Raw genomic sequence first — 14,600 nt, forward strand, 5'->3', positions numbered from 1 at the left:
ATGTATGGCTGACAGGTTCAGCCAAGAGGCCTCTCCCCCTCCAGTGCTTGTTGCTATCTAAGGAAATAAAGGAACTTGAAAAAAAAAAATTAGTCTTGTCTGAAATGTCTTTATAATGAGGCAGCAGAGGATGTGAGAAAATTTAAGTTTTGCTAGACTAGTCCTTTATTTAAAATCCGTGGTGACAGGCCCAGTATGGTATAGAAAAAGATACCAATTAAATATTACTCATTTTTACTTGAGTTTTAAATGCTAAAGTTTCATAAAGTTTGCACAGCCACTCAGACAAATAAATAATAAAATCCTGGAGATGCTGGTCTATGGAGAAAGCCCTACTAAAGTAACATTCTTGCCTTATTTGTCCTTATACATCTTGCAGAACCAAGAGTCTTTTTGGGTGGGATGCTGAAAGTCTGATACCCTGCGTCTGTAAGGAGTCTTGAAAGGTGTAAAAAATTCTGTGGAAGCATTGATCTTTGTTGTTGTTGCTTTTCTACCCCAATCTGAAAAGATTTTAACAGGTGGATTGTCAGACATAATTGTTTCATGAGAATGAGCAGCACTTCTGTATAGGTTAACTCCCTGACCTCTCCTGGAAGCAGAAGGAAAAGGAGTGGCCCTGTTGAGCTGCTGAAAGCTTCCAAACCACCAGCTAGCATTCATACAAATTCCTTCATCAGCCCCACAAGAGCAATTCCTTTGTTCCACGTGAGTTGGAAGGCTTAGGAGCATGGCTAGAATACATTGTGAAGGTTTACAATGGCAATTCTCAGTCTGTACACCGCTGGAATGAGGAATTCTGCACATCTTCCTTGCCAAGACATGAATAGGTTGGGCCTGATCTGCTCAAAGGTCTCTCCCAACCTAGCTAATTCTGCATTATTCCTTCAGCCCCCTTCCTGGTGTCTCCAACTTGGTGCAACATACAGTGAAAACACCCTGCTACCTGTCCCAGGACAGGCACAGATCGCCCAGAATGTCAAGCTGCCCCTTCAAACACCCTGCATGGGTGTAGGCATGGATCTCCTCACCATTTTCTACTCTCATTCAGCTGAAAGGACACCAGGTGGGAAGCAGAGACCTGCAGAAAACTGGCCACTTGTCAAGGCTGATGAGAACTGCAGCTGGCAAAGGTGGATTTGTGAAGCAGCAGCTGCCTCCTGGCTGTTTGGGAGGCACAGGCAAGGCATGAACAGCACAACTGCAGGATCAGAGGCAGACTTGGCAACTCCAAACTTGTTGAACACACAAGACAGAATGAGAGTCCAGCTGCTCCCATTAGCTACAGCTCTTTCAGCCACCACAGAACTAATTCCTTTATCTACCTCCACTGTTGTTCCTCCCTGACAGACCAGTGGGAAATGCTGTGTTTATTGTATTGCAGACTGATCTGTTGGGAAAGTCAGATCTGCCCAGGCTTCAGCTGGGCACCCCACAGCCTGGACTGACATTAAAATTGTGAGCCCAAACTGAGCCCAGCAAGGCCAGAGTCCCACAGCACATGGTTCTAACACAGCTTTTAGCACACATCTTCTTTAGGACCCACTATGAAGGCTTAATCAATCCTGCCTTTGGCTGAAATAGAGCCCTACCTAAAGCTCTATCTTCAAATGGAGAAATTGTTTATAAAGGATCACACTCTAAGTTCTTTTAATGAACTGCTTGTCTCAAAGAAAGATCCTCACTACTGAACTTTCATAAAATTGAAACCATGGGGATAAAAATGCTGCCTTCTGCATAATTCCAAATAAAAATCTCTAAATGGGATACTGGTCAAAGAACTGGTATCTTGTTCCATAAAGAACATTTATGCTAACAACTGGCAGAGAGGAAGTAGTTTATTCTGCTATCTCAGGCTTTTCAGGAGTCCAGAGGAGAGCAGAATAAATTGTTATATGGTGTTTTTCTTGGAAAAACATGGAAAAACAGATTCCACTCTTCTGAAAGCTCTCTCTGAAGCCAGGGGTAGAAGGTACATTCTGCAATCTTCTAGGCAATTATATTTTAATGAGAAATTATAAAAAACAACAACAAAAAAAAAACCCCTCACAAACAAACAAACAAACAAACAAACCCAGAAACAAACCAACAAAAACCCAAAACCAAACAGAACAAAAAAAAAACCCAAGAAAATTTGATTAAAGCAAATAATGCCTATGTTTTTAGTTAATCAATACCAGAAGTGAAGCAAACTTTTCTTGTACACCTTCACCAACTGTGGATTTACTCACAAGGTCAAACATTTGCAAAGAAGGTTATTTTGAAACCTTGGATTACTGCAAAAGCATGGCCTTATCTAAATTAGTTCTGCCCACACTCTCAGCCAATAAATTTCTCCACCTGTTTACATATTGATTTTTTCCCATCTTTTATTTATTTCAGCTTTGAAAAGAAAAATAAAGTTTATTAAGAAGGTAACAGGAAGTATGAGCTGGATCACCTTACAAATGTAAATTAAAAAGTTTAAAATGTTGTGATCTAGTGTAGAATTCTAATTTGACTTATACAACACATTTTCTCCTTCAAAACACAATGTATTATTTCTGTGTTGCAACACCCTGCTGATCTGGATCACAACTCATGGGCTCTCAGCTCTCTCCTGGGATGTAGAAAAAGAATTGCCTGAAGGATCTTTATTCTATTTTTCTAGTCCATCCTTTTTCCTTCCCTTTTTCTGAAACAAATAAAGCAGTGCAACATATACTTAGCAGCCCCACAAGTAAGTGTGAGAGCTAATAATCAACAGCAGCTTGTGAGATTTCACAGATGGATAATTAAAAAGTCTGTGTTTAATACTTCATGTTCCCTCTGGTTTAAGATGTGGACAGATTTGCAATCCTGTGCCACTCACTGCCAGGACACTTACCTCTGATACCACAGTGGGAGGATTCTGCTTCTTGGTGCCTCTCAGATGCTCACAAATTCCTTCTGCTGATTTCACCTTGAGCATTTGATCTCATCCAAGGGTGTGGTTTTTCTGAGAGATCAACAGCGTTATACAATCAAATGAATACTTAGATAGGAATGCTCGGCTGGTCATTTATCAGCTCATTGACAGCACTTTGTGATTAGTTTTTATTTCTGATGAAGCTGTTGTCTCACAGAAGTTTTCAGAACAAAAAGCATGAGAGCATTTACTTTCCTTGGAAACTCAGTTCTCCTGAACCAGCTCTGGAGAACCACTTGGGAGAGCCAAATCTGCCTAAAAGGACAAGGCAGACAATTCTTAGTGTGGAATCAATGCATGTTGGACAAATTTCTGCTTAGAAGCAAGGGCTAAGTGAGCTGTGCGGCAACAAGAGTGCAGCCAGCACCTCTGGTTCCTCGGAAAAGGCAGAGCCCTTCAGCACAGCCAGCCCCACAGTCCTGCTGTGGTCTCACTTCTGAGTGCATGAATTTAGGCACTGACTGCCAGTACAGCGTGGTCCATGGCTGAGGCACAGCAACTGCAGTACATGAATACATAAAAACAGCCAATTTCAGAAACAAGGGCATGAATACATAAAGAACAAAGCTTATCTAGGAACAGACACCTTCTAAAGGTAACAAAAGATGCACATACTATTAAAAAAAAAAAAATTCCACCTCAAATCTCACATAGTAGCTGCTCTACAGTAAGTGTGCTGGTTTTGATTGACCTATTCAAAAGCAGAGTTTTGTCCAAATATCCACAGGTTAGGCTCTGAGGCAAATCACATGGTTTTGTTTTCTCATATTTAAGAAACATTTTCAATAGCCTGTGTAGTTTTAGGACTTTGCAAATGGTTGCAAATGCATTAAAATTAGAGAGACAGGAGAAACCCTTCCAGTTGTCTTTCACTACCTTGTGGACAAAAATTAAGAGAAACTAGAGTAACTTTATATCCTGCAGGTGTCTTTTGGGAGCACAGAAAGTTTTCTAAAATTGACTTTGCATTGTATCACTGATTGCAAGGCTCTGGATAGTAAGTTCTGCTACAGCTTTAATTCATTGACCTGATAAAGTTCATTGGTTGTCACAGAGCTCTGAAGTGCTGCTTCAAGGTGTTCTCTGGGTAGAGATTTCATTTTAGACAGGACAGGATCAAGGATCAAGAAACTTGGGTCAAAGCATTTAAGCCACTGAGTAATGCAGTCAGAGCAATAGCATCTTACACTGCAATGAATATCATTATTGGCTACAAAAGAAAAATAGTCAGCAAAGAGCTCTCTGAGCTGAGTTCCCTGTTGTATTAGACAATTGGATCAGGCTATGGTATCATACCTGCCTTTTAGGATGGCTGAACTATCCAGCAGCAAGCTTATTGTTTTTGGTCCGGTGCCCACTGCTCCAGCACATCACCCTTGTGCTCTGAGTGCTCACTGTGCTTTGAGACAATGGCTTTTACTGCAAACTACACCAGGCAGCAGGTCCACACCCAGCCTCCCAGGGTACTCCTGCCATCCTGGCACTCACCTGCAGGTCTGAGCTCAATGCCCTCCTTTAGAGCTGGTTTCTAACGCATCACCAAGTCATTGCAGAAATTCCCTGCCTTCTCTGCTGTAATTTGTTCCTGGTTTTCTTCCACCTTGAATGTATTTCCATCTCATCAGCTACCCGTTTTTGTTCTCAGGCTCAATAATCTCTCCCTTGCTGAAAGCATTTTGTTTTATTTTATTTTATTTTATTTTATTTTATTTTATGGCCATCTACAGCCCCTCTTCCTTTCCATATATGCCACCAACAAGGTTTTTTCTCTTCTTTAGCCACACTGGTGTCCAGATCAATATGATGAAGTAATTATCACATTGTCCTGACTTTTTGTGCTGTAGCTTAACTTTCTGCTTAGATTCTTCTGCATTACTTTAACTCATAACTCCCGACTTCATTTCAGTGATTTCATAACCTTTTTGAACACACAGCCCTTTGCCTTGAAGGCTTTTTCTGCCATTCCTAAAATAAACTCCAGATGACTTTTCTACCTGTAACTTGAGGACACTGCTAGTATTTAAATGTTTTGGAGTAGTTGACATATTTTCAAAGCTATTTGAGCTCAAGAGCCTTACTACAATGGGCATTGCCCTAGGTTTGTTAATCATTCCTCCTTTCCCCAACAGTAATGCCACAGAGCCTCAGCTACTCAGCCCTACAACAACAGAGCAATCCCAAAGAGTCCTCAAACATCCTTCTTAATCCTCTTAATTTGCTGTTCTTAAGCCATGACTAAGGGGAGCACTTGACTGTGTCCAGGCACATCCATCACTGCACAAGCTGAAGTATTTCTGCAACATCAAATTCCCTCCTCAGCTCCTTGAAAGTTTCTCCTCCATTTCCACACTGGCACTCCCAGCTCTGCTGCTGTCAGCCAGCCCATTTTTTCCTCAGTCTGCTCTTACAATATTTTCCTCTTGTCTAAATACTTTGCTCCTGTCTTTGAGCTGCCAGCTCACCAAATCCTCATCTCCCACAGAGGCTGACCCTGCTCCCAGCCTTGGTAGAGAGAGCAGGGCAGCCCCATTCCAATGGCAGCCCCATTCCAATGGCAGCCCCATTCCAAGGGCAGCCCCATTCCAAGGCCAGCCCCATTCCAATGGCAGCCCCATTCCAAGGCCAGCCCCATTCCAATGGCAGCCCCATTCCAATGGCAGCCCCATTCCAATGGCAGCCCCATTCCAAGGCCAGCCCCATTCCAAGGCCAGCCCCATTCCAATGGCAGCCCCATTCCAAGGCCAGTCCCATTCCAAGGCCAGCCCCATTCCAATGGCAGCCCCATTCCAATGGCAGCCCCATTCCAAGGCCAGCCCCATTCCAAGGCCAGTCCCATTCCAAGGCCAGCCCCATTCCAATGGCAGCCCCATTCCAAGGGCAGCCCCATTCCAAGGGCAGTCCCATTCCAAGGCCAGCCCCATTCCAAGGTCCTTTTCTCAGCTCTCTAGTATAGCCTTTCCAACTCAATCATACTTACTTACAGACCTATTTTTATCCTTCTCTTTTAATTCTCCTTAACTTGTAGTTGATAGCAATTTTAGTGTAGTTTGTGCCTGAAAACTGCTTCACCATTCTCACCCTAAGCAGTCTGAGTCCAGAAGTGCTTATTTCAGCCATGCTTTGCCATCTTGCTTCCATCCCATTACAAGAGTTTTCTGTTTTTCCTGATTTGCACAGGTCATTCAGTCTTGAAATTGCAATTAAATCCATTATTCTACCGAGGTTTTTGCCAGCTGAGCTATCCACCCTCAGGTTCTTCCCCAGAAGCTCCCATTTCTCCACTTTTCTCCGTATTCCTGTCACTACCACAATTGGCATTGCAGTGCTGGCTCATTAATCACACCTATTCTCTTTTCAGTCTTTGGGACCACACTTTCATCAGCTGCATCCCAAATCTTACTACAGTTCTCACTAGTTTTGTCACTTCATTCCTTGTTGTCTATCATAGTATTCTTTATTTCTGCTTTTTTTTTTTTTTTAATTTGCTTGTGTATTGAAAAAGCAAACTGGAAGGAACTAATGTTTCAGGCACAACTAATATAGAAGTCTCCTCTTACATCATCTATCCTTTTTCTGTACTCAGGAAGTTAAATATGGGTTTCAGGTGGTAATAAAAGTAATATATTATTCAAAAATTCATCAGTGCTTTGCTGCTATTTTACGTGCTCCTCTCTAAAACAGGTGACCTAATTAGAATAAATTAAGTCTATTTTTTTAATAATAAAGTGTATTTTTGACAGTAATAGTAAAACTACTTGCTACATTTTTTTCTGTGACTCATTTTAAGCATGCAGTTTACAGCCAGTGCCAGGGCCAATGCTAATTGTGCCTTGCACTATCTCTTGAACCGTCCTTGAAGCAGTGCAAATGTTTAAGTAGGTTAGATTTTCTTTTTAAATTGCCTTCTAGCTTCAAAAAAACTTAATAAGGTCACCTAAAAGAGACAGTGAGGTACGTGGAACTTTCTTCTCTCATGCTTCTTGAAAGAGGTGATTAAATTTCCTTTCCTTTCTGTTATTTCTTCCACCACAAAACACATGCAAGTGCATCTCTTCTCTACCCTGTCTCAAAACCAGAAGCTGTTACACATCTGCAGTAGAGCAAAAGTAAGGTGAGACAGAGCCAGAGGCCAAGATCCAGGAGGCCATGGAGACTGGGTAACAGCAGTGCAGAGCCTGTTCAAATCCTGATCAAACCACTTGTCACCAAAAAAAAGAGCATTTAATAGGAAATTGGTATCTGTAGATTGAGCAGAGCTGTAAAATGCAAATTCAGAAATTATATAGAGCAAAACTTCTGAGGAAATTCCCCACGATTTTTGAAGCTCTTGGTGAGATTTCTGTGCTCGCATGGACGTTGAAAGGAAAACTGGAACATTAAATATTTGTTCTGGAAAGTCTTCAGAGACTCTTCCAGCTGAAAAAGGTTTGTCTGTGCCTATCACTACTGTATTTAGAGATAAGCAGTGGGCACAAAAATACACCCACAAACCTTACCTTTGGCTGATTTTGAGATTTCTGGAAACAGATGTTGTGATGATATTTCCTTCCTTTGAGGACCACAGTCAGAACTAATAAAAGACAAAGATAAAACAATCAACTTTCTCAAACCAGTTTTGCTTTTTAAATTCTCCCCCTTTTCCAGGTGTGCTTCCTTTTAGGTGATGCAGGTGACCTGCTGACATCCCTCGTTCCTCACGTCACTGGAAATTGCCAGTTGATAAAATCACCAAGCCAAGGATGGAGTAGGGACCCATTTTGCATGAGCACAGAGTGTTTTACCTTCTAATGCCAAACAAATCAGTATTTTCTCACACGTTTTGTTGCTAATCCAAGTTATTTGCAGAAATTTAGAGGTCATGGGAAAAGCAAGTTACAGGGTTTTTGGACAAGGACTTAAAAGAAATGTTCCAAATGTGTCAGATCCATTTCTTGGAAAACATCTAGGCCAGATTAGAAATTTTTCATTGAGATTATTTTTCAAAAGTAAACTGAGTTTTGACTGAACTGAATGAGCAGAACTGCAGAAATGTTTGATACCAGTTCAAAATTCATCAGTGGTTTAATTACTAGGTAAAAAAATTTGGAAGGGCTTCCTGGTTTATTCAAGAAATACTCTCCACAGGGATGAAGAAAAAAGAATTTTCTTTTTCCACTCTAACAAATGGAAAAACCTGTCAAAGGTTAGAGATGTTTCATCTTCATTTTGTATATATCCAAGCAAGCTGAACAAAATTAATTTACATAGGAGAGAAACTGTTTCTGTCCTAGGATGGTATCCCAAAAGACATTTTAATATAAAAAGGAATACATTTGGTATATCAACAGATTTTACTCTTTATTTTTAAAGGTGATGTGGGTATTGCCAGGAGTCTATACCCCATTAAAAATAGCAGCAGAAGCATTAGTTATTGTCTGCATATAACAAGATTTTGCCATATCAACCCTTTGCAGAGATTCAAACAAGTATTCATGTAATTGTCTTTTTGCCCTTGTGTCAGAAATAGTCAAAATTTTGTTCAGCCTTTCCCAGCTCTTATTTTAATGCATTATGCAGCTTCTCCAGAAACAGAATCGTAGTTCAGCTCTGACAGTGTGAGTTCCCACTGCAGGAAGGCTTCTGTGCCAGGGCTGCTTCAGCCACAATGCAGCATTTTCCTCCCTGAAGACACGAATTGGGTAGATAAACTCCTTACCATGGCCACGGCAGGACTTACAAAAGCCTGGCAGGGATGGATTCCCTGCCACAACACACACAGACCCCAGCCTGCCACAGCTCTTTGTTACCTGGGAAATCTCCAGCACAGGGAGCAGCCTGCATCTGACACTTCCCCAGCAAAGACAGACTTGGTTTAATTCCATCCATGTTTCACATGCAGAGAGGAATGTTTGATTTATGCCACAAAATGTCCTGCAAGTGACAACAGAGTAAGAGTGGAGCAGCTTTCATTGGCACAGTGTGGAGAGAGTGTGGAAGCCAGCCACAGGCTGCTTTCTGCCAGCAAGAGGAGATATCTGGGAGGAAATGCCAGTGAACATGGATCCTTTATTAGGAAAGAATTTCATTCAGGATCTATGGTTTATCTATTTATGAGAGTGTGTATTTAATAAACCAGCTTGGTGCTTTGTGACCAATTACTCTGGAATTTTTATTAGTGCTGTTTTATAAGTATTGCAAAAGCAAAATATTTTAGAATTGAATTATACTCATCTCTTTCAGGAAACATTTTTATTTAGAAATATATCTTAGCCTTTCCTACAGGGATTAGTTATAAAACAAAAAATATTTTATGTACCTATTTAGGTGTGGATCAATAAAACTTATTTTCATGGCCATTGTGTTGAATCACTAGTGACTGCTGAATTTGCCTCACTCTGTCTGCAATCCTTAACAGCTAATTCAGAAAACTGCTTCCTGCTGTAAACTGTAATGCTGCAAGCTTGGGATTTAAGTGGACACAGGTAACACAGTGAACCCAACACAAAGCTATACTCTGAATGCGGGATTTGTTTGATTTAAAATCAGATTATCAAATAAAAAATTGAAAGCACAATACTACAGCAGCTTCTCTTAAATGCTCTCTTTAGGAAACCACACCATTTCTCAAGTTGCTTTGCATCACGTTGGCCTCATCGTTAGTAACCATTCAGAATCATTCTGTGAAAAAGAACAAAAAATAAACCTGGTGTGGACGATGGGAATTTTTGATTCATTCAACTCTGCTTTACAAATTCACTCATCAGTTCAGTGTCACAGCCTTCAAATCAGCAGCAGAATGGGTACTGACACCGGGCTGCCCTGTGCCTTCAGAAGTTGCAGGAAAAATGTGAGTTGAGGGGAGAAGATCTGTCAAGCCCCATGGAAATGCTCATCTCTGTTTTCCATTGTGAGAGAGCAACTTGAGGATCAAAATCTGTGAAGTTTAGAACTTTGATAAATGAGTGTCCAGTAAGCCACAAATGGAGCTGCCAGAAATCAGAGTTAAATTTGCACAAAATTAGCACCGCCCTCTGGGGAGGTCCATGATAATTTGGCCTTTAATTAGTCCCAATAATCGATTTTTGGGACTTCCATGGGACTCCACAACTGATCTAGCAGCCTCCAATGGAGGAATGAGCTATTAGTAGACTGTTAGCATCATTTTTTGGGACAAGGGAGTGCCCCTGCAGTGACAGTCACACCCCCAGGCTGAATGGGATACTGTCACTCATGTACCTTCATAACAAACCCCTGTGCTTCCTTTCTGAGGATAATACTGTAATGCTCCCCCTTTAACCAAGAGATACAAAAAACAAGTGGAAAAACTGGGAAAATATTGACTTTCTGAGTGCTATGGTTTTGGTTTGTGACTGATGATGTTATGCAAGAGCTTCCTTTTCTCATTTCTCTTCAAAGCAGGAAACAAATAAATATTACAAATAAACTGTGACAAAAAATCAGAAAATCTGCTCAGGTGGAACTATTTGCTTAACACCACACAGAAATTTACCTCCCTCCAGCCCTACTGTTTCCTCCTCAAAGAGCTACACCTGTGTCCTACTCCCAGGGAAAGACAGCAATGTCACTAGAAACCCCACAGTACCCAAAAAAAAAGTAATTTAAAAATCACCTTTATAATGGAAACTCTTTGCTTACTTTATCTCTCACTCTCACATACATCAGTACAGCTCTGTTAAAAGGGAAGAGAAGTAAACTCTTGGAAAAATTCATATATTACAGCAGTGGTGAAACAGATGCCACAGCCAGGATATTGTAAATTTTAGTTAAGAAATAAAGAAATAAAGAAACAGCATCAGCAAAGGCAAAACCAACAGAAAAACGCCTGCAGCATCTCAACTTTCCTATAAATGACTGTGCTAATAAAGGACACTGAGAGAATAAAATGAGAGAAAATAGAAGACTCAAGTCAGAAGCATTTCTAAATACTCACTAATATGTTTGAAAAGTTTCCAGACTTTTCACTGGAAACTGGCATCTGCCAGTGACTGTTGGAGCAGGGCAAATCTATTTGCATGTTTCTAGTGCAGAGGCAGTCATGTTCATGGCAGATGTTTGTCAGTCACACTTTACATGCCCCAAAAGAGATGTATTGCCCAATTAAACAAAAAAAATGCATTTAGGGCAATTCTTGGTCACATCTGGCTAAGAGCAGCTGTGTTGGAACAAAGGTAGACAAAATCCCCTGTTATGTAAGAAGCATCAACCTCCCACGAAATATTAAGATGGAAAATTTATTAAATTAATGGTGGTTTGGTTTCCTCTCTCTTCTCCTTGGAAAGATATTAATTCTCTTATCAAGCAAGAATTGTCTTCAGGTTGGTCTAGGAATTCTTCCCTTCCTAATTTAGCCTAATGTAAGGACTGGATTATTAAAGGAAAATGAACATTTCAGCTGCCAACAAAGGTGACAAAGAAAAGAAAAAAGAAGCAAAAGTATGAAGCTAAAACTGAGACAGAGAAGGTAGCCAGGTTAAAAATGAATTTCATCATTACGTTTCCTAAGAAATTCATAAAGTAAGTTTTAGTTAGTTGCTACTATTGAATTGAGAATGACAAGCAAGTGGTAGAGTTAAAAGGGCAAGTCATAGTCCAATATTTGCAGAGACTTCTGAGCAGTGCACACACCAAACCTCTATTTCTGCAGTGTGGGAACACAGGGCTCTGCAGTCAGGAATGCCAGGGCAAGCAAGGAATGCTTGAGGTGTCATGGATTTCTGTGTTTACTGAAGAATTCATTACAGATGGGCTGCAACAGGTACAAGTTTTATTACAGAGCATGAAGCTCTGGCAGTGCTGGCTGTCTGGACTAAACCAACCCTTTGACACCCAAAGGATGAGGAAGAATTCAAAGCTTCTACCCAACTCCTCTCTTGGGCTTGTACCTGGAAAGTCCGGGACTGGAGGAACAATAGAGGTGATTTTCCCCATGTCCCAGCTGCCTAGTATAACTGGATTCCTCCTGTCCCATCTGGGAGAGGAATGGGATCGTTGGCTGCAGGTAATTGGTCTAACGTAGAAGGTCCCCATCTCAAAGGTAAAGCGGCTGTGAAACGGGTCATACCTTTGCATAGTCTGAAGATTTAGATCAGAAAAAAATCAACTTCTCTCACTGGAAGTCTAATAGCAGATGAGGGGGCCAAAAGACTGGTCAGGGAGGGTTCAGGGAGTGCCTCAAGAGTTGCTTTAACTGGCAGATGTATTCGGTTATGAAAATGTACAATTTGCTGTTACCAACACACAGTTGTCTTTTCTCGCTGAGAACAGCTACTTAAAAAGAGGCTGAATGCAGCAGATGAACTTGTTAGTATTTGTTAATTAAATGCCTGCAGTCACTTCATTTACCACATTTAAAAGTTTAGAAACACAAAGGCAAAACATAAAACTGATGGACAAGGCTAAGTCAGAGAGCTGAAATCATAAAGTACAACTGAAGCCAAGATTTAAACCTTTACTGCTCAAGAGTTGCTTCAGGTTGTGGCCAGAAACAAGAAACCAGAGTGCCCTCTAACAGAGGGATGGTAGTCAGGGATTTCAAAAAGTCCCCTCAAAATGTTTCCTATCTTCTTTAAACTTGCCATCAGCTGCTTCCTTCCTCCTACACTCATCTGCAAATCTCATCCCCCCAGTACAAAGAAAAGAACAGAACTCTGTGTTTGTATTTTGCCTTGAGCTGAAATGAGAAAAACTCTTGATGGCAGAAACCCCCTAATTTTTAGTCATTATAATTTGTAATTATTATGGCCACATGCTAATGTATCCCTAAACATCCAAATGAAAGAGAAATTATTGGAAAAAGACTGGAAGGCAGATGCCACCAGCCTAGCAGGTCAATGAAATCAGCTAGTAATTAAAGTTTTCTAAAGAACTCATTCTTTCTGATTTCTTTTCAGCAACTTGAAAAGACAACACAGAGGGGGTCCTTCCTTTAAATGCAATGATATTCATCAAATCCATTTGTAAATATTAGTTCAGTTAAAACAACACATAAGATATAAAATGTAATTAAGTTCTGTATAGATTTCACTTTCATGGAAGACTAAGAACAGCAAGGAAGAAATGATGCTATTCTGTTGCTAGAGCTCATAGTAACCACTAATGATTTCAAAAGCTCACGACTCATCAGCTGCAATTAAAACAATTGCAATGACAGTGACCTCAGCAGAAGACAAAATATAATTGCATAGGCAGCAAACAGTACAGAGAGATGAAGCTGGAATACAGATGTTACTGATTCATGGGATGCCTAAAAGAGTAATTCTCCTGCTAGAGTATTTGAGTACTTCCTAACATGGAGGTACAGCAAGGATGGCTGGCCAGAAAACAGCAGCTCCGATGCACTGCACATCTCTGGAGGATTTGACTTCTGCTTTGGAAAAAGACATCAGTGTAGACTGCTACTAGAGGGCAAGTAACAGAGCCCAGAAGCACAGACCCTGCCAGCAGGTGAGCCATGTGCTGCACACAGCCAGCCTTATGGCCTGGAACATCTCACACGTTATTTTTTATGCACTTATTATTTAGCAATAATGAGCAAGGACATGCTAGCTTCAACAGAACACCTTCCACTGAAAAAAACAGCTTTGTGCAATTTCCTTAATTGGAAATTGCCCTGATGGGCAGCTACTTTGATTAACTGGCAAGATGAGCAAAATTTTCAATCTCAAAGAACAGTGGAATTAAAAAAGAAAGTTTGTACATCACTCTCTGGCCATTATTCTCAGCTAAACCTCCTTTCCCATTTTCTCCCTCAAAATGTTTGCTCTCAATATCATCATCTTGTGCAGGTCCATTGTCCTCTCTTCACTTGCTGACTAATCACAGCACAAACTTTGATGCTCTTAAACATTATTTTTTTTTCACAGGTTGGACAAGTTATCTGCATTTGCACTGTTCTCTTTTCCTCCTTCAGTCTCACATTTGCAGCTTCTTTTCTCAGAGCCCTGAGAGCATCAATGCTGCCTTCCCCAATGGGATGTTAGACCATATGGGCATTTTGTCTTTTCCAGCTAGGCCTCCAGTGAAAATTCTTGTTCTCTTTAATACATAAAAAGAGCAGAAAAGCCATATAAAATAGCTACATCCCATTTAGGGTGTCATTCAGGAAAAACAACAACAAAAAAAACCAACACCCACATAAACAGCTTTGTGCCCAAAAGGGCTTGAAAAAATGCCTTCTAAAAGTCACTGTCCCTTGTATCTTGGCTGCTAAGCTGCCAGCACAATCATCCCCTTAGCAATCTCATTTAAAATGAGCCATGTTTGCAAAACCCGACTGTTCCAGCAAACCTGACTTATCCAAGCACAGCGAGTCAGCTGGCAGAGCTGTGCTCCTTTGGGATGCACTGTTGGGCAGTTCACATCTCAGAGATCTCAGAGAGGACCTATGATCCAAACCCACTCTCCCTGATCTCTCCTTTGCCCTTCAGCAGTGAGACTTGAGCTGAGCCTACCTGTTTGCAGGCAAACCTGACTGGATTAAAACATTCTCTTCACTCTGTGTCTCCTCTCCTATTTACTTGCTATGTTTTCTTAAGTGCCAGAGTGCACTGGCTTGCACTGGAAGTGAAATTAGTAGGCACATTTAAAGCATAAATATGAGTGAATCTCTAATGTCCATTTTTTTTTGTTTTGTTTTGTTCTTCTCTTTTAAATT

At 40.8% G+C, this 14,600-nt stretch overlaps 1 protein-coding gene across 1 annotated transcript in view; it reads right to left on the reverse strand.

Moving 5' to 3' along the window:
* LOC116999418 overlaps window positions 1-8,851 on the reverse strand; it is a 49,413-nt gene extending 40,562 nt beyond the window's left edge. The window contains exons 1-3 of the mRNA XM_033066117.1: window positions 8,734-8,851; window positions 7,444-7,517; window positions 2,867-2,977 (exon numbers count right to left, since the gene is read on the reverse strand). The gene's annotated coding sequence lies outside the window, so the exon portion shown is untranslated. The remainder of the gene's footprint in view (window positions 1-2,866; window positions 2,978-7,443; window positions 7,518-8,733) is intronic.
* Window positions 8,852-14,600: the final 5,749 nt, after the last annotated feature.

The sequence above is a fragment of the Catharus ustulatus genome, chromosome 8 (assembly GCF_009819885.2).
Source record: "Catharus ustulatus isolate bCatUst1 chromosome 8, bCatUst1.pri.v2, whole genome shotgun sequence".
Lineage (NCBI taxonomy): Eukaryota > Metazoa > Chordata > Aves > Passeriformes > Turdidae > Catharus > Catharus ustulatus.